This window comes from Staurois parvus, unplaced genomic scaffold (assembly GCF_062004578.1).
Source record: "Staurois parvus isolate SC_StPar_1 unplaced genomic scaffold, SC_StPar_1.0 ptg000011l, whole genome shotgun sequence".
In the NCBI taxonomy this organism is placed as follows: domain Eukaryota; kingdom Metazoa; phylum Chordata; class Amphibia; order Anura; family Ranidae; genus Staurois; species Staurois parvus.
This window is the reverse complement of record NW_028317807.1, coordinates 24,709,166-24,728,328: the sequence shown is the minus strand read 5'-3', so window position 1 is coordinate 24,728,328 and position 19,163 is coordinate 24,709,166. Positions and strand designations below refer to the sequence as shown.

Genomic DNA, 19,163 nt, shown 5'->3' with positions numbered 1-19,163 from the left:
GGAGAAATCTCTCCAATGAGGCCTCCGACAGCAAAAAAAAAGAAAGAGTATTTACTCTTCTCAAGTTTATCTTAAGCAAAATAAAGGGATCGCCTTAAATTTAAACAGTAGATAATGGACAGTTAAGTTACCTAGGCATTAGGAGCCTATGAGTGATGTCACTGGTCCCAGGCATTACCAGCCGTTGTTCAGTGCTCTCTTCTCTCCCCTGAAGTCACTGCTGGCTGACACAGGGGAGATCATGTGACTGGACTGGAGTGGCCTGAAAAGTGGCCTGAAAATAGGTAAGTACCGGTATATATATCTTTGTTAAATGGGCCAGTCAGCATAGGTCAGGGGCATCAAACTCAATTTCTTTGTGGTCCACATTAGCATTATTGTTGCCCTCGAATGCTCAGTCGTATCTATCAGACTAGATGTCCAGAACACCCCCCCCCTTTAAGTTGTGCTGCTGTCGGGAAGAAGCTCTGGGCAGAGCTGGGAAGCAAAAAGTGCAGGGTATGGAGGAGGACCAGTGGCAGGCTAGACTCTGCTGCTGGAGTCTGCTGAATGCTGAGACCAGGGTAGGTGGAGACGAGGGGGTGCTGTGGCTTCACTGAGAGGCACAGGATCAGTAGGAGTAGCCCTGTCCTTCTCTCTGGTGCCAACTGCTGAGACGGGGAAAGCAGAGACAAGCCTCTCTGCAGCTGCACTGAGAAGAACAGGATCTGGAGGAGGATTTCTGTCCTACTCTCTGTTGCTGACTGCTGAGACAAGGTGGGGAGATGAGGGGGGTGCTGCAGCTGCAGGAGAGGTGCAAGGGCCATGTGAAATGGCCTGGCGGGCTGGGTTGGGCCCACGTGCCTTGTGTTTGACACATGTGGCATAGGTGTTAGGAGCAGGGAGGGAGCATTTTTAAAATTAATTATGTATAGCCTGGAATTCCACTTTAGGTAATAAAGTATCCTTTTTTCTAAAGTGTGTTAAGAACTCTATACTTCTGTTTATTAGACCAGCACAGAAAGTCTAACAAATGGCAATGGATTGCCATTAACAATTAAGACTTTCATCAAAAATTGTTCATATCTTTCTCTGGCAGCTATAAAGAAATCAATACATTTGATTTAAAAGTAGATAATATCTGGCAAAGCATTCAGGTTAGTTCAGGTTACTGATGATAGTCTTTTCTCTACGACTGATGATTTATTTTCCCTAAAGTGACCTGCGAGTAATGTGCTCCGGGCACCCCAAACTCGTGTGCATGTTGCCTTTAGTTCTCAAATTCGCATACTAACTGACAGAGGCCAAGACTGAATATTTATGTGTACAAATAAAACTTCAGCGCAACAAATAACTCCTCAAATTCCTGTGTATACTAGTGCTGCTGACACTTACATGCGTTTCCACACACAAAAGATATGTCATAAAATAGTGCCGTGCATATATCTCATCCAAAAGCATCCAAACCTCCTGAGGAAGTCACATGATGTGATGTAATGCATAGAGTGGGCCAATAGCATCAAGCCGCTAAACAGGAAGTTTACAAGCCGCCATCTTGGAAATTCCTGAACACATTGAAAATACATTATAACAAGGTTTTTTACTGCGGTGTCCCAGCAGGACACTTTTAAATGTGAGTGCAGTTTGTTTTTGTTTTTTTAATAAATCACGCTATATTTATATACTACACTATGGCAAGCGTTTCTGTTTACATATGCTGAGGATTTGAGGGATAAAGAGGAGACGGTACCATTTGCAACAGAGTGAGGAAGAAAGTGGAGTCATCTATGCAGTATACCTACCCGGGTTAAAAGTGAAAGGCGGTATTTGACCTATGCAATTTGGGTCATAAAAGGAGGTGAGAGTATATATGTATGTCTCTGGTGGAGGAGCACCTATAGGAATATATGTGGATATAAGCAATAAAGAGCACCTGTTTTGTGAACAAATTATAAAGGCACGGATCAAGCACACATTATGGACTTTTAAGTTGTATTCAATGTACTGATCGTTGTTCCATAATCACATGGTTTGGATGCTTTAAGTCATATATGAGGTTATAGAGATATATGCACGGCACTATTTTATGACATGAATATTTATGTAGTAGAACAGCTAATAATTTACCAAGGAGGAGTGATACTGTGATACTTAGATACTATGGCAATCTGAGAGACTAAAAGGACCACAAAACACAGCCCTGAGCAGGCCATATATGTGACAAGTTGATAGAACAACTGAACTTTCAATTCCATTCTTGTTCAGAATTGTTCTATTTTAGCTGCTGTAAAAATCCAATTAATTTTGGCAAATTTGCCGTAGTTTTTTTTTGCCTTTTTCGATCTGATCTTTCAGTAAACTGTATTAGAACTGTCAATTGGCTGTCCAGTTTTGATTTCACAATTGGCTAAACTCATGGGTGGTAGAGTGCATTGTTTTTGGCGATTACAATCAATCTTATTTGCAATTCCTGTTTGACTAAAATTGTTAAATATCAAGTGAAAATTACCACATGTATGGCTAACTTTAGACATCCATATTGGATAAAAGTTGGTTGGCTGGGGGTCAATTTAGGTTATATTTTTTTAATGCATTTTTTCTCTCTGCAGTAAAAAGATAGACGTTCTTCAAAGCCAATATGTTATAAAAGAATGTGATTTTAAAAAATAGATCTTTTCCAGTCAGATTGATATCTAACAGCTAACCACAGTCTGAAGTTAGCCACTCATCACATCAAGCTCATCACTCATCACACATCAACTGCCATTGATTTTTGTTAGATTTGAAATTCAGATTACATTTGAACAGAATGCTTTTTAAAATATCACACACGCTGGCTGATTTCTTTAGACTTTAACCCAAAATATAATGACTATAATTGTGATTGTTTCCTAGAAGTATCCAATTATTCGTGCAAACAGAGAAAAAAATTAGAAAACAATAGCTTGATATACAGTGTATAACACGTATTGCAATCCTATTCAAATCATTTAAAGCAGTATTAAACCCAAAAGCAAACATTTATCATATTGCAGCTCTCCAATTCTTAGATGTGATGGCTGTATTAGTTTCTTTTTTTAGGCTTTGTTTCTTCTATTTTCTTCTGGTGATCCAGACAGTAAGTCTTTTGGTTTTCAGATGCTCAAGCTCTGCAGTAAAATTAATCCATTTACTTGGATGAGACAAACCATTTACCACTGGCAGGGGTGATTAAACTGATCAACTTTTATTTGTTCATGTAAAACTTTTTTCCCAAAAGGAAAAAACGGTTAACAGTAACTGAATATAAAGTGCTAGCTTGAGTTTGGCTTCAATATGTTATTGTATTTAAATCTGCTGGTATATTTAACACTCCCCTCCCCGCAGACTGACAATGCTGCTTTCTGATGTGACTCATGTACTCATTCCTCCAAAGCAGTGTTTCACTAATACAGGAGGTGTGTTACTGGCCAGATCACTAGGTTAAAACAGAAGGAAAAAAAGCCAAAGAAAAGAAAGCTGATGCAGCCGCTGCATCTAATTGGTAAACTGTCATATAATACTTTTTTAGTGTTGGGTTTAATGCCACTTTGAAAATTTTTACCAATTGCTTATTTTTCAGTTGTTTTTATCCCACTTTTTTCTTTTACTGAAAATTTTACTAAGCATGTTGCAAAGAAACATACAAGTCATAACAAATTGTATGATACAAAGCGACAACAAACAATAAAAGACAGGGAAACATCACACAACAAACACAGAGGTACACATACAAGACCCACACTGGGGTTCAGATAACACTATTATTATTATTATTATACAGGATTTATATAGCGCCAACAGTTTGCCAGCGATTTACAAAATTAAGGTAGACATTACTGTTACAATACAATTTGGTACAAGAGGAAATAGAGGGCCCTGCTCATTAGAACTTACAATCTAGGAACACTGTGGAAGGCAAAGGGCCGCAAGGCCCGCAACTACTTTCAGAAATATAAAAGCAACAAAAAGAAAGCACATAGAGAGCCACTCTCTCATGAGGCAATGTTGTCCCTGAGAATCAAAAACCTGTAAGGTAACAATAATAACTGATATACAATCAGTCTAATATAAACAAACCCTTCAAAAGAGGAGAAAGAAAACAGGAAAACAAAAGAAAGAAAAAGAGCAGAGAGAAAAAAGAGACAGGTCAGCAAAGAAGCCTGGTGGGGGAGAATCGGGAGACACAATCCCCACATAAGGGGAATGGAAAGGGAAAACCCAACAGATCACAAATTAGTAAGTTTTGTGGCAAAGTTAGAAATTGGTTGGTAATCCACCCACGGCTGCCAAACAGAAAGAAACTTCTTGTGTTTATCCTCTATTACTGCCGTCAATTTTTCGTTGATAAAGAAACCTTGGATTCTGGACCTGACCTCCTCAAATTGTAGAGTAGGGGATTTCCAAGAACTGGCAATAGTCTGCTTAGTATTCATAGAAAAAAATTTGACCAATGAGCATGGCCCACGAGGTAGGCCACGAAGTGGCTTAAAAAGTAAGGCCTCAGTAGGATCCTTTTTAAGGTTAATGGATGTAACTGAATAAATAAGATTATAAACTCTAGTCCACAAGCCACTGGACAGATCCACCAAATGTGGAGCATCGTACCCTCTAGAGAGCAGCCTCGAAAACACTGAGAGTTATAATCCAGTATAAATTTAGCGAATCGGGATGAGGTAAAATACCATCTTGAAATCACTTTATAGGAATTCTCTAATGCCGGTATGTTGCGAGAGCAGTGAGAAACTCCTTGCCGCATAGACCCCCAATCCTCAGTAGAAATTTCCGTCTGAAGCTCCACATTCCATTGTGCACAGTAAGCAGGCAAAGGTTCAGCCATATGATTCTGGATTGATAGATAAATTTGAGATAGGGCACCTTTAGTGGAAGCCGATGCCCTACAAAGCGATTCAAAACCCAAAAAGGTGTGAGGGGAATCCCGTCTACAAATCAAATGTACTACAAAATGATGTAATTGCAAATAATGAAATAACTCAGAGGAAGGAATAGAATGACTCTCTCGAAGCTGCGCAAACGTATGCATACATCGATCCGTAATTAACGAGTGAATCATCGTAAAACCATGAGTTATTCACCAACGAAAGGCCATCTTATCAGAGTCCCCTGGGAGAAAAAGCGGACAATCGGATAATTGTAAGAGAAGTAAATGCGGGGAAAGTAAACCCGCTGAGTACTTACACGAGTCCAACATTTTTAAGGTGTGAGTTAGGACAGGATTAATCAATTTCGGCCACGAGGATGGAGCAACCCAAGGCAAAGCAGAAGGCAGAAGGGGATGTGCTTCCACAGTATTTATCAGTGTCCACAAGGGTAAGTCCTTTAGAGAAAAAAGCTGAATGAGGGGAGTAACTTGGGCCACAATGTAGTAATGATGAACATTCGGAAGTCCAAGACCACCCTGGACATGTGGGCAGTAAAGCAACTGCTTAGACAAAGGAGGACATCCCGAAACCCATACAAACTGTAAAATTTTGCGTAGTATGATACGGAGTATATGGGGCGTAATCCGAACAGGGAGCACCCGAAAAGGATAAAGTAGCTTGGGAAGATAAGTAATTTTAATCACTTGGGCCCTACCAAACCAGGATAAGGACATGGACTATCAAGAAAAGAGCGACTGGGTTAGCTGAGAAAATCCCACTATTTTCTAAATTGTTTCAAAGCAATTGAGAAAATTCCATACACAGCTTAGTTTTCATAGATACAATCAGATTAGCCAAATGATTGGATTATTGGGTGTTCAGGTCATGGCTCGTGTGCAACTTTGGTTGGCCATAAACACACATACATCAGCTGGGTCTCTCCCCTGCTGGCCTTCTTTGTTTTCAGCCAAAGAATCCATGAACAGGAGTTTTCTGCTTGACCGTTAACCACTTGCCCTTTGGAAGGTTTTACCCCCTTCATGACCAGGCCATCTTTTGCTATTCGGCACTGCACTACTTTTACTGACAATTGCATGGTAATGCGCAAATTAAATTTATATCATTTTTTTCCACACAAATAGAGTTTCTTTTGGTGGTATTTGATGATCACTGGGTTTTTTAATTTTTTATTATATAAGCGAATAAAGACCAATTTTGAATTTTTTTTTTTAAAAATGTCTGCTATAAAACATATGCAACAAAAAATTAAAAAAAAATCTAATTTCCTCATTAATTTAGGTCAAAATGTATTCCACTACATGTCTTTAGTAGAAAAAAAATCACAATAATATATTATTTGGATTGTGTGAAAGTTATAGCATCTTCAAACTATAAGTTATATACTGGAATTTTTATTTATTTTTTTATACTAGCAATGGCGGTGACCAGCGACTCATAGTGGGACTGTGGTAGTGCAGAAGGCAATCTGACACTAGCTGATGCTGGTTGGGGGTACACTAACTGAAATTTACATCAATAGTGTCACTAACACAGTGATTGGTGCTAATACTATACAGTTGTGACCAAAATTATTCAACCCCCACTGAAATTGAGTGTTTTGGCCAGTTTGACATTGCTTTTGATCATTCAGTCATCTTGCTTACATTTACATTAAAGAGGCACTTGTAGGTCAGACAAATATAACATAACAGTTATAATGAAATAACCACAAATGTCTTTTCTGTGCTCACAGCATTATCAGTTTTATTCAACCCCCAAGTGACATTCAATCTTAGTACTTAGTACAGCATCCTTTTACAGTTATAACAGCTTTTAAACGTGAAGCATAGCTTGACACAAGTGTCTTGCAGCGATCTACGGGTATCTTCGCCCATTCTTCATGGGCAAAGGCCTCCAGTTCAGTCACATTCTTAGGCTTGCGCACTGCAACTGCTTTCTTTAAGTCCCACCAGAGGTTCTCAATCGGATTTAAGTCTGGTGACTGCGATGGCCACTCCAAAATGTTCCAGCCTTTCCTCTGCAACCATGCTCTAGTGGACTTGGAGGTATGCTTGGGATCATTGTCCTGTTGAAAGGTCCAACGTCTCCCAAGCCTCAGGTGTGTGACGGACTGCATCACGTTTCCATCCAATATCTCCTGGTACTGAAGAGAATTCATGGTACCTTGCACACGCTGAAGCTTCCCTGTACCTGCAGAAGCAAAACAGCCCCAAAGCATGATTGACCCTCCACCATGCTTCACAGTAGGCAAGGTGTTCTTTTCATCATAGGCCTTGTTCTTCCTCCTCCAAACATAGCGTTGATCCATGGGCCCAAACAGTTCTAATTTTGTTTCATCAGTCCACAGAACACTATCCCACAACTTTTGTGGTTTGTCCACATGGCTTTTGGCATACTGCAGTCGACTCTTCTTATTCTTTGGAGACAGCAAGGGGGTACGCCTGGGAGTTCTGGCACGGAGGCCTTCATTACGCAGTGTGCGTCTTATTGTCTGGGCTGAAACTTCTGTACCCACATCTGACAAATCTTTTCTCAGTTCCTCAGCAGTCACACGGGGACTTCTCTCCACTCTACGCTTCAGGTAGCGCACAGCAGTCGAAGTCAGCATCTTCTTTCTGCCACGACCAGGTAGCGTTTCAACAGTGCCCTTTGCCTTGAATTTGCGAATGATGCTTCCTAAGGTGTCTCTTGGTATGTTTAACATCTTTGCAATCTTCTTATAGCCATTGCCCTTCCTGTGAAGAGAAATCACCTCTTCTCTTGTCTTCCTGGACCATTCTCTTGCCTTCACCATGTTTGTAACCACACCAGTAAATGTCTAGAAGGAGCTGAGTATCACAGTCATTTTAAAGCTGCCTAATTGGTGCTTATTATGCTTGATTGCTGCTCGGTGACATCCACAGGTGTTTTCAATACCTGATGGAAAGCACCTGTATGAACCTCTGTTCTTCAGAGTGGTAGTCTTTAAGGGGTTGAATAATTGTGGCAATGAAGAAACCACATAAGAACCATTTACTACTGTATTACATAAACAATTGATGTCATTTTAGTTGCATTTGGGTAGTTACAACGTCCTTGTAGGATTTGATTCTGAATACAATTCCAAATGTACACTATAGTCCCTAAACCCCTTTACAGCATTGGGGGTTGAATAATTTTGGTCACAACTGTACACTGTCACTGTATTAATGAAACTGGCTGGGAAGAGGTTAACATCTAGGGGCAATCAACTATGTGCCTAACAGTGTGTAATGTTTGTAAATGTGCTGCTTTTCCTAAGCTATGCTTGTGATTGTTGTTTTTTCCCCAGCAAGATCGCCTGTCAGTGTAGAGAGCCCTGTGTTCTTTACCAACACGGAGCTCTCTTCCGGGAATCATGGAGCCGATCAGCAGGTCCCGGCAATCAATCATTGGCTGGGACCCACTCAGCTTGTGCTGTAATAAATCACAGCACAGCCAGGGCAGTGGGTGCACGCCCCCTACCCAAAAGCGCAAATCATGTACCAGAAACGTGATTCAGCGCAGAGTGGCCACCCTGCCACAGTAAATATGCGGTGGGGTGGTCAGAAAGCAGTTAAAATATACCTTAAGCCAGCCATAGATGGATCAAATCTCTGCCGGTTCAGCAGGGACCAGTCGAGATCTGATCCATCTATGGGCAGGCTGGTTGTACTGAATTCAATCCATTGATCGATTTTAGTACAACCAGCCTGTTGGATTTTTTGCATGCTTTAGCCGCCAGCAGTGATCATTGTGTTTAATGAGCCACAGAACCTGTGTAATTTATATGTGTTCAGTTTGAAGGGGATGAGGTGGCAACACTACTCCCTGCTGGCAGAACATAATAGCTCTGTGGATGGGATTTCCCCATCAACACTGAATGTGTTGATGGGGGAATCAAGCAATTTTCTTTCCTTCAATTTGTGGTTGCAGAAAAGAACATTGCAGCCACTTAGAACCAGTACTGAATTTATTCTACATTTTTACAGAGGAGCACAGACTAATCAAACAACTTCACTGCAGTAAATCAGGACTTTGTTTTCATGGTACAACATATATAGAAGACAACCTTGATTCAAGGAGGTCAAGGAACCAAAGCAATGTTTCCCAGACGATGTGTACGCAGACATTTAAAGAGAGGCACTCTCCGGCTTCCTTGGATTGCATTGTTTCCTAAGCTTGCTAATGAACACAAACAAGTTGAAAGTGTCTCAGGTGTTGAGTTAGGTAAACAGGCTTTGCTTATAATGGGTTCAAGTGCTTTTGATCTGCATAGAAATGATAAGGTAACTTGTGGAACAAGGTAATATCACAATTGTTTCAGGAACATATAAAGCTTTCTGCTTTTATATGGCAGGGGAAAATGCTCTTTCCTAAATACTCTACTATAAGATAAACCTTTTATAGGAAATTAGTGTCTGGTTCTCTGGCTTATTTGTTTAGGGACATCACAACCTTCCAAAATTTACCAGAGAAGAACAACTGGGATTAACCACTTGCTACCCAAGCCATTTCTGACTCTTCTCAAATACATGTAAAAATCTGAATTTTTGTACTAGATAATTACTTAGAACCCCCAATAGGGTTGCCACCTCATCTGTTTAAACCCAAACACATATTAATTATATATTTTCTGTGGCTGATTAAGGTGGTAATTAAACTCACTTAGTGCCTTATCTGAATTAAATTAGTCTCAGAACCTGTGTAATTAATATGTTTTTGGGCTTAAAGGGATGTGGTGGCAACCCTAACCCCCAAATATTATATATTTAGTGCACACAATATAATACTCAATTATTTGGTAAAATATAAAAGATGATCTGAAAAATGGGTAGAAAGCGAGCGCTCTGTGTATAACAGCAGCTTGCATAAGGATATACCCCTTGATCCTCAAAACAATATAAAATATAAAAATGCAGCGCTAGGAAGTATACTAAATCAATAAAGTGACAAAGTGATAAACATATGCACCAATAGATGCTAAATAATGTGGTAAGAAGTGTCGCCAAATGCTGACGAGAGATTTGGTGAATGGATGATTAACACAGAAGTAGGAGAGTGGTAAAGACAATAATGCTGATAATATTATTAGGTAATTAGTCCATAAAGATAATTCAACAGATGATGGTGCGTGTGACTTCCGTGATAAGGAATAAATGTGCTTGCACTCACCGGAAGCGCAAATTAAGTGCGCATGTTTGTTAAGTATCCAGATTGGTACTAGTAGTCATCAGGGCACTGGCAGGGGTAGGGGGTCCAATGGCACACTCAGCATACAAGGAAGATAATCCAGACCTCACAGCCTGGACCCTCTCAGCATACACAAACAGCTTCTCCTACGTGCTCTCACCCGGATCGATCAAAGTGACCAACATCCACCTTAGATGGCTCAAATAAAAAGGGCCACCAAACAAAAGTGCTTTGATAGTGTAGTATTTTAATAAAAATATTCAGTTTATCTCCAAAATCAGTTCAATACAAAAAGGTCAGATTTGAAAAATGATTAAAAATGCTCAGTGGTCTAAATTGTCAGCCTAGTGACCGAAATAGACCAAATGTCCACTTCAGTATGGTGTAAACTAAAATATAGCATGAGTGACAGCCAATGGTATAACATAAATGTCAGCGCTATTCAGAAAGAACTATAATGGCAAGTCAAACTCAAGCAATTTGCAGTAATAGGGCACTTGTATAAGCAGTAGTGCAATGCAGGCAAAAACAAGCATGTATCAGGGCACTTATCAGCACTCAGTGTCAGTGCTAGTTCATTGCTGGCAAAAAACAGACATGCATAGGAATTCCAAAATGGCCACCAGCCTGAATACGTGGCTTCGGCGGAATGACTTAGGTGCAGGGGCGGACTGACAACTCATGGGGCCCCTGGGCAATAGGGGATCATGGGATCCCTGTGTCCTTGCCCAAACTCAAAAAAGCCTATGAAAAAGGTACCAGGGGCATCTCATGGGGCCCCCTACTGACCCCGGGCCCTCGGGCAGTGCCCGAGTTTCCAAATGGTCAGTCCGCCCCTGCTTAGGTGAGTATAGCATGTTGCACAAGGCATTAAGAAAAAATTATAATGGGTAAGCGAGGTGGAGGGGGGTTCATTTTGGACTATAGATGGTCGTGAAAGATATATTTTTGTTCATATTTTGACTATGAAATATATACATACATTGTGATGTGCTAGTTGTCATCAGTGATGTGTCAGTCCAGCCATTACATGTAATATTAGGGTAACATGCTGTATGAATAATTGGTTGAGCAAAGTAAACCTTGCGTTGCTTGGGTTGCATGGTGATGCTTGGTTTACAGATCATTCTTTGTAGGGGACATTTTGTTTCATAGTGCATGAATTGCACAATAAATCCATCTTCAAACAAAAGACATTTACATGTCTCATTCCATCACGTATCCCAAAAATAAGAGGATTATTCCTCATTTTGGGACAGTGGTCGAAGCCATGCAAATAATTGGCCGGATGCACATCCAGAACCACTGTTGTATAGCACAGATGTAGCCTGATATTATAGAGACATTTATTCCAAACTGCATACAGCTGTTTCAGGCTATTCAGCCATCATCAGTGCAGTCTATGGAAAGCATGTATTCTATAGAGTAGGGCTTAGGACCCAAAAGGACAGTATAACCATACAGGTTATAGTATGAAAGGGATTGTAGAAATCAGAAAGCCCTCACTCTGATCAGTGTGTTGCATAGTAAAGCCTTGTTAAAATAGAAGGCATGCACGTCTCACTTATCCTAAAAAAGAGGATAAATGCTAAATTAAAAAGGTAATCAACTTTCTTTGGAAGAAAATTTGACAGTAAGTCAGTTTTACTAAGGACGATCACATCTCTCACCTGTTCCAAAATCAAATGTAGATATATACAATTTTCATTCAAATGTACAGTAGATATAACGGTTAGAACTATTTCAGATGTCGGAGGTAAGATTACACCCCACTGAAAAGCAAATTACCATGGATCATGGGTGGTGTAGCAGTGATTGACAGGTGTTCAGGAGACGCTACTGCCACTTGATTCCTGTTTTTTTTTTTTTAATTGTTGATCAGCAATTTTTCATTGCTGGACTGTGCTGCTACTGAGAGCCAAGCATTTGGCTCATGATTGCAGGACAGCCCCATTGATCTAACTGGACGAGTTTGTAAGGCGGTGCTGCATCCTTAGTTAAAAATGCAGCGCTACAGCATGTGTATAGCCCTGTTAGGCTGTAATGTCAAAATTTGGGTGGGCGGGTGAGGTGCAGTAAAACTGCATTCAGATGCCTTTTTTACCACCCCCAGGCCGCCCATGTGAAAAAGTCCTTAAAGCCTTGATACTACTAAGATCTCAGATAAATAAAAGAAACTGGCAGGTGCTCATCCAAAACGGAAACATTTTTTTTGCTGAAGTTGGTTATTACTAACCTAAATCTTGAATATGCAAGTCATTACTGAATACAGACTTAACCTATTGGGCAGGTGCCTTTGGTAAGCGCTGACAGATTAATCATTTGTTAGCCTCTGCAAAGAAGTTAGTGGGCATCACAAACCCCATTAGCCACAATATTCGCAAACTGCATAGAAAACAACCTTTTGCAGAGGCAATGCCTCTGGCAAAGTATAGCCGTCTGTTAAGACTACTTTAATGTTTTGCAGATTTCTGTTAAATACTTCCGCATTAGTTTTAAAATTCACAATAATGAGAATGTGTGAATGAGACTGGGAACAACTACAAAACCTTGCTACAGAAGTGACAGGGACAGCAGCATATTTGAAATTAGAGATGTTAATGACAGGCATGAGCACAAGGACATCTAGGAAAAGGGAAAGGGGAAGCACATCAAGTCAGAGCAGCCAATTATTTTTTGCAGAAGTTCTGTCCATGTGCTTTGTGCTGTAGTTTTAGATACAATGTATTAGACATAATGCTGCAAGACAAGTTAGTACTGCAAAATACCAGTAACCCAGCAACTATAGATTGCACTAGCCTCTAACAAACTGATGTAATATGGGTTGATTTACTAAAGGCAAATAGACTGTTCACTTAGTAATTAAGGTTTCACTGAGCAAGGGAAATTTCCCCAGAGCTTAGTGGATGCTGTGAAATTCCACTTTGCAAAGAGTACCCAATCACATGCAAAGAAAAACACAGCATTTTTGCTTGCACATGATTGGATGATGGACATAAGCAGAGCTTCACCTAACTCATTAAAGAGGAGCTCCAGCCTCCCCCAAAACAATTAAAAGTCAGCAGCTACAAATACTGTAGCTGCTGACTTTTAATATAAGGACACTTACCTGTCCAGGGATCCAGCACTGTACTCATCCAAGCTGATTCTTCAATCAGTTTCGGGTCCAGGTACCGGCATCTTAATTAAGGAAAAACAGTTTCCCACTGCGCATGTACAAGTCACGCTGTGCCTTTTGAATGGTCCCCCAGTCTTCTGAGACCTGTTATGTTTCCCAGAAGGCTGTGGGGGAAGGAGGATGGGCGAACTTCCACTTGGATCATCAAGGCAATCCGGCCGCAAGTGAGAGCAGGTAACTGTCAAAACCAGGTACCCACTCCCCCACCACTCTTAAAAAGTGGCAATTGTTGAAGAGGAGGAGGGGAGGATGAAAAAAAGAGGAACTTACTCTTTTGGGTAAGATTCCACTTTAAGCTTTAGGGCAAATCCCCATCAAAGTGCAACTTCCCTTGCAAAGTTAAGTCTATTTGACTTTAGTAACACAATCCCATGGCATCTACTGGTGTGACAATGTAGGGGGGACATAGATTGTGCATTTTAGTGCTGCAGGGTACATGGTAGCACACATATAAAAGCTGGAGAAATTGGATATTTAAATTGACTAGTAACACTTTGTGGTGCAACAATTTAAAGTGAAACTGCTGTTTTGATTAAAAAGAGACCTTGCCTTATGTCTGATGTTTTCTGCAAGATTCAGCCTATTAGTCCTGGTGACCATTGTTACCAGGATATACAGGTAAAACTCATTTATTTCAGTAATGCAACTTAAAAGTTGAAACTAATATATGAGATAGACTCATTACATGCAAAGCAAGATAGTTCAAGCCGTGATTTGTCATAATTGTGATGATTATGGCTTACAGCTCATGAAAACCTCAAATCCACAATCTCAGAAAATTAGAATATTGTGAAAAGGTGCTATATTCTAGGCTCGAAGTGTCCCACTCTAATCAGCTAATTAAGCCATAACACTTGCAAAGGGTTCCTGAGCCTTTAAATGGTATTTCAGTCTGGTTCAGTAGGAATCACAATCATGGGAAAGATTGTTGACCTGACAGTTGTGCAGAAAAACATCATTGACACCCTCCATAAGGAGGGAAAGCCTCAAAAGGTAATTTCAAAAGAAGTTGGATGTTCCTAAAGTGCTGTATCAAAGCACATTAATAGAAAGTTATGTGGAAGGGAAAAGTGTGGAAGAAAAAGGTGCACAAGCAGCAGGGATGACCACAGCCTGGAGAGGATTGTCATGAAAAGGCCATTCAAAAGTGTGGGGGACTTTCACAAGGAGTGGACTGAGGCTGGAGTGAGTGCATCAAGAGCCACCACACACAGACGGATCCTGGACATGGGCTTCAAATGTCATATTCCTCTTGTCAAGCCGCTCCTGAAAAACAAACAACGTCAGAAGCGTCTTACCTGGGCTAAAGAAGAACAGACCTGGTCTGTTGCTCAGTGGTCCAAAGTCCTCTTTTCTGATGAGAGCAACTTTTGCATCTCATTTGGAAACCAAGGACCCAGAGTATGGAGAAAGAATGGAGAGGCACACACTGCAAGATGCTTGAAGTCCAGTGTGAAGTTTCCACAGTCAGTGTTGATTTGGGGAGCCATGTCATCTGCTGGTGTTGGTCCACTGTGCTTCATTAAGTCCAGGGTCAATGCAGCCGTCTACCAGGAGATTTTGGAGCACTTCATGCTTCCTTCTACATGCTTCCTTCTACAGACAAGCTTTATGGGGATGCTGACTTCATTTTCCAGCAGGACTTGGCACCTGCCCACACTGCCAAAAACACCAAAACCTGGTTCAATGACCGTGGGATTACTGTGCTTGATTGGCCTGACCTGTGCTTGATTGGCATTGCCAAGAGAAAGATGAGAGACATGAGACTGAACAATGCAGAAGAGTTGAAGGCCGCTATTGAAGCATCCTGGTCTTCATTAACACCTCAGCAGTGCCACAGGCTGATAGCTTCCTTGCCACGCCACATTGAGGCAGTAATTGCTGCAAAATGGGCCCAAACCAAGTACTGAGTACATATGCATGCTTATACTTTTCAGAGGTCCGATATTGTTCTATGTACAATCCTTGTTTTATTGATTGCATGTAATATTCTAATTTTCTGAGATTGTGGATTTCGGGTTTTCATGAGCTGTAAGCCATAATCATCACAATTATGACAAATCACGGCTTGAACTATCTTGCTTTGCATGTAATAAGTCTATCTCATATATTAGTTTCACCTTTTAAGTTGCATTACTGAAATAAATGAACTTTTGCACGATATTCTAATTTTTCGAGTTTCACCTGTATAGTGATAAGAAATCCACAATTTTATAGCTGAGACCAGAACAGGAATACAGTAGTGATGAATCTTCCTGTTTTGGCGGCAATTAGCTATGAGCAGATTCCCTTCACTTTGGAGATATTTCCTCTCCTTTTTGTGGCATCTCTGGGACAGAAAGTGAAGGTAAAGCCACTAGTGGGACACAGGCACTAATATAACTTAAAGGGACATTAAGCATTTGGTAATTTATACAAAAGTAAAGAAAAAGTATTCCTTTAGTTATACTGTAAATAATAAAATAGGAAGTTAGGCTATTACTTTTACCGTGGGTTACGTACAATGTTTTGAAATGCAAATGTTTATAAAAATGCTCTCATATATAGTGAATTTGTGAATAAAATACTTGATTTTCCTGAAGATTCTGGAAATAATAGTACCTGGTAGTATGACCCACTAAAAAGAATCTCTCATGTTTAGGCATCCAATTTAAAAGGTTATTGAAGTTTAGATTGCCTGCTACCACTGTGACATCAAACCTGTTTTAGATTAGGGGTTAATGTCTTATTGGTAGAGCAGTAGGAGTAAATGGATGCTTCTTAATCAAAGCCATGACTTCAGCAGCTTTTGCTTTTTCTTTTGGCTACTTCCTGCATCATAGACCGGGACTTTTGTCTGTAGCATGCTGCAGAGAATGATCTTTGCTGTCTTTGTGGAAGCAGTTTTCTCTCTATGAAGGTAGCACATGCCCCCTGCTGAGTCTGACCTATAATTTTGCAATTAACAAAGCTCCTGCTCCCTACTGATTGGATAATTCTAGCTCTCACTCAGCAGACAATGTTTTGGACCTCTGCAGAGAGACAGCTACTTTCACACAGAGAGCAAGGATCCTTCTTTGCAGCACTCTAGTAGGGTAGAGGTGTTTCTTTTTTTTTTTTTTTTTTTTTTAATTTAAATATTTATTAGTTTTTCATATTATTACAAAAAATTCCAAAAGAAGAGGTAACAATACATATAAATATCCCATACATTTCTACCTTACCCCTTCTAATAAATCTTTTCTTTCCCTCCCCTCCCTGCCCTTTCCCGCCCCCCTTCCCCCTCCCTCCACTTAGCACGTTCTATACTCTCTCGAGGCCCAATAGTATCTTAATTTATAGTTTTCTATACTTCTCTTTCATTCCTGAGTTTTCCCATTTTTCCCATCTTGTATAGTATATTCCCATCCTATCTTCCTGCATATAGTAAGATCTTTCCATTCTACTTATCTGATTTACTCTGTTGATCCAATCCTCCTCCTTCGGCACCTCTGTTTTTTGCCAGAACTTGGGTATCAACCCCTTTGCAGCGTTTAGATAGTACCATATGCCTGATTCTTTATATTTATTTACTGAGATCCCAGCATTATGTAGAAGACACATCGTTGGGTCCAGCCCTATGTCATTTCCAGTTATTATTTCTATTGAGTTCACTATTGTCTTCCAGAAAGCCTGAATTTTCGGACATTGCCACCATATGTGAAACACCGTGCCCTCCTCCCCGCAACCTCTCCAACACATTTTAGAATTCTCCCTCCTCATCTTGTGCTCAATACTCGGTGTAATATGCCATCGTGTCAAACATTTATAATTAATCTCCACGTCTCTCATACAAACATTCTCGTGTATCAATCTATACATCTTGTTCTGTTGGTCCTCATCCAACACCACCTCCATATCTCTTTCCCATTTCGTTATAAAAATTAACTTTGTGTCTGTGTCTAATTCTGTGAGTATTCTATAAACTTTAGCAATACCGTGTTTCCCATCTCTACGTGTTTCTAACAACCTTTCAAACCTATTCCAATCCTTTTTTAATCTCAGGGGTTTTGGTAGTTTTCCAATAAAACATTTTAACTGATGATATTTCCACTCGTCTATTCCAATAAAACTTTCTCCCTTCTTCTCTTTTAATTCTTTAAATGGTCTCAATTCCCCCTCATCCAATACATCTCTCAGTTGGGTATCTTCCCTTTTAAACCATCTACCTGATATCTCATCCTTTCCTGGGGGGAAATAATCGGAATTTACGAGAGGCATTAATATAGAATTGAATTCCCATTTCCTATTTTTGTGTAAATTATCCCATTCCCTTAAGACATTTAAAGTGTAAATACTTGTGCTTTCTTTAATTCTTCTAAAATGTGCTGGGACCCATATCATCTTACTCAGACTAATCCCACTCAATTCGTTTTCAATTTGTACCCAACTCTTCCCCTTGTGGTTGAATGTCCAATCATAAATTCTTGCTAAAATTACTGCTTTATAGTATCTCTTGACATCAGGTAATCCCATTCCCCCTTTCTCTTTAGTTCTACTCAATATTTCGTATGCTATTCTTGGTTTTTTATTCCTCCAAATATATCTTATTAACATTTTTTTCATTATCTTAAAAAAGGCCTCTGGGAGTTTAATTGGGACCATTTGGAATCTATACAGTATTTTAGGTATGATTACCATTTTAACTAGGTTTATACGTCCTATCCATGATGGGTTTCCTCCTTCTAATATTTTTAGTTCTTCCTTGGTCTCATTTAATAAAGAAATATAATTTAATCTATACAGCTGTTTATATGAGATAGCCAGTTTTATTCCTAGGTATTTTAAATCTTTTTCTCTCCATGTAAAGGGGAACTCTTTTTGTAGCTTTTCCTTTTCACTCTTTGGTACGTTAATGTTCAAGATCTCTGTTTTTGTTGGATTAATTTTTAAATTTGATAAATCGCCATATTCCTTCAAGATCTTTATTATATTAGGTAATGTTATTCGAGGGTTGTCTACATAAAACAATAGGTCGTCCGCGAAGGCCGCAACTTTATGTTCTATATTTTCTATCTGGATTCCCTTTACCGCTCCACTGTTTCTTATCGTAGACAGGAGGGGTTCCAATGACAGAACAAACAGCAAGGGGGACAGTGGGCAGCCCTGTCTTGTTCCATTGGACATTCCAATGGATTCCGACCTCTCCCCATTTACCGTGATAATTGCGGTGGGCTCTCTATATAGTTTACCTATCCACTCCCGCATTCTCTCTCCAATCCCCAACACTTCTAAGTTGTCCATCATGAAGGCCCAGTCCACTCTATCGAACGCCTTCTCGGCATCAATCGACAGTAGTACCACCGGGGCCTTCCCTTTTCTACTTTTCTGAATGAGCATCAGAGTTCTCAACCCATTGTCTCTACCCTCTCTCCCTGGGACAAAGCCCACCTGATCTCCGTGAATCCATTCAGGCATTAGATCTTTCAGCCTATTTGCTAGGACCTTTGCGTACAACTTAGTATCGATGTTCAATAGTGAAATTGGTCTATAACTAGAACACTGGGAAGGGTCTTTTCCCTCCTTTTGAATGAGTACAACATGGGCCTGAAGAGATTCTCCTCTACCCTCCATCCCTCCTCCCAGTTCATTCATATACTTCTTCAGCTTAGGTAACAATATTTCACTGTATTTTTTATAGTACTTAACTGTATACCCATCCGGGCCTGGACTTTTTCCACCCCCTGTACTTTTTAATGCTACTTTTATTTCATCCTGGGAAATTTCCGCATCCAGGGCATTCAATTGTATTTCACTTAACTTTGGTAATCCTGCATTTTTTAAATATATCATCCTTTTTTCATTAATATCCTTTACATTTTCCTTTAAAGGGCCATGGGGGCTAATATTATACAGTTTTCTATAGTATTCCGTGA

At 40.0% G+C, this 19,163-nt stretch overlaps 1 protein-coding gene across 2 annotated transcripts in view; it reads left to right on the top strand.

Moving 5' to 3' along the window:
• The window catches only part of SATB2 (SATB homeobox 2), a 273,671-nt gene that overhangs the window by 133,018 nt on the left and 121,490 nt on the right, over window positions 1-19,163 (top strand). The window lies entirely within an intron of this gene.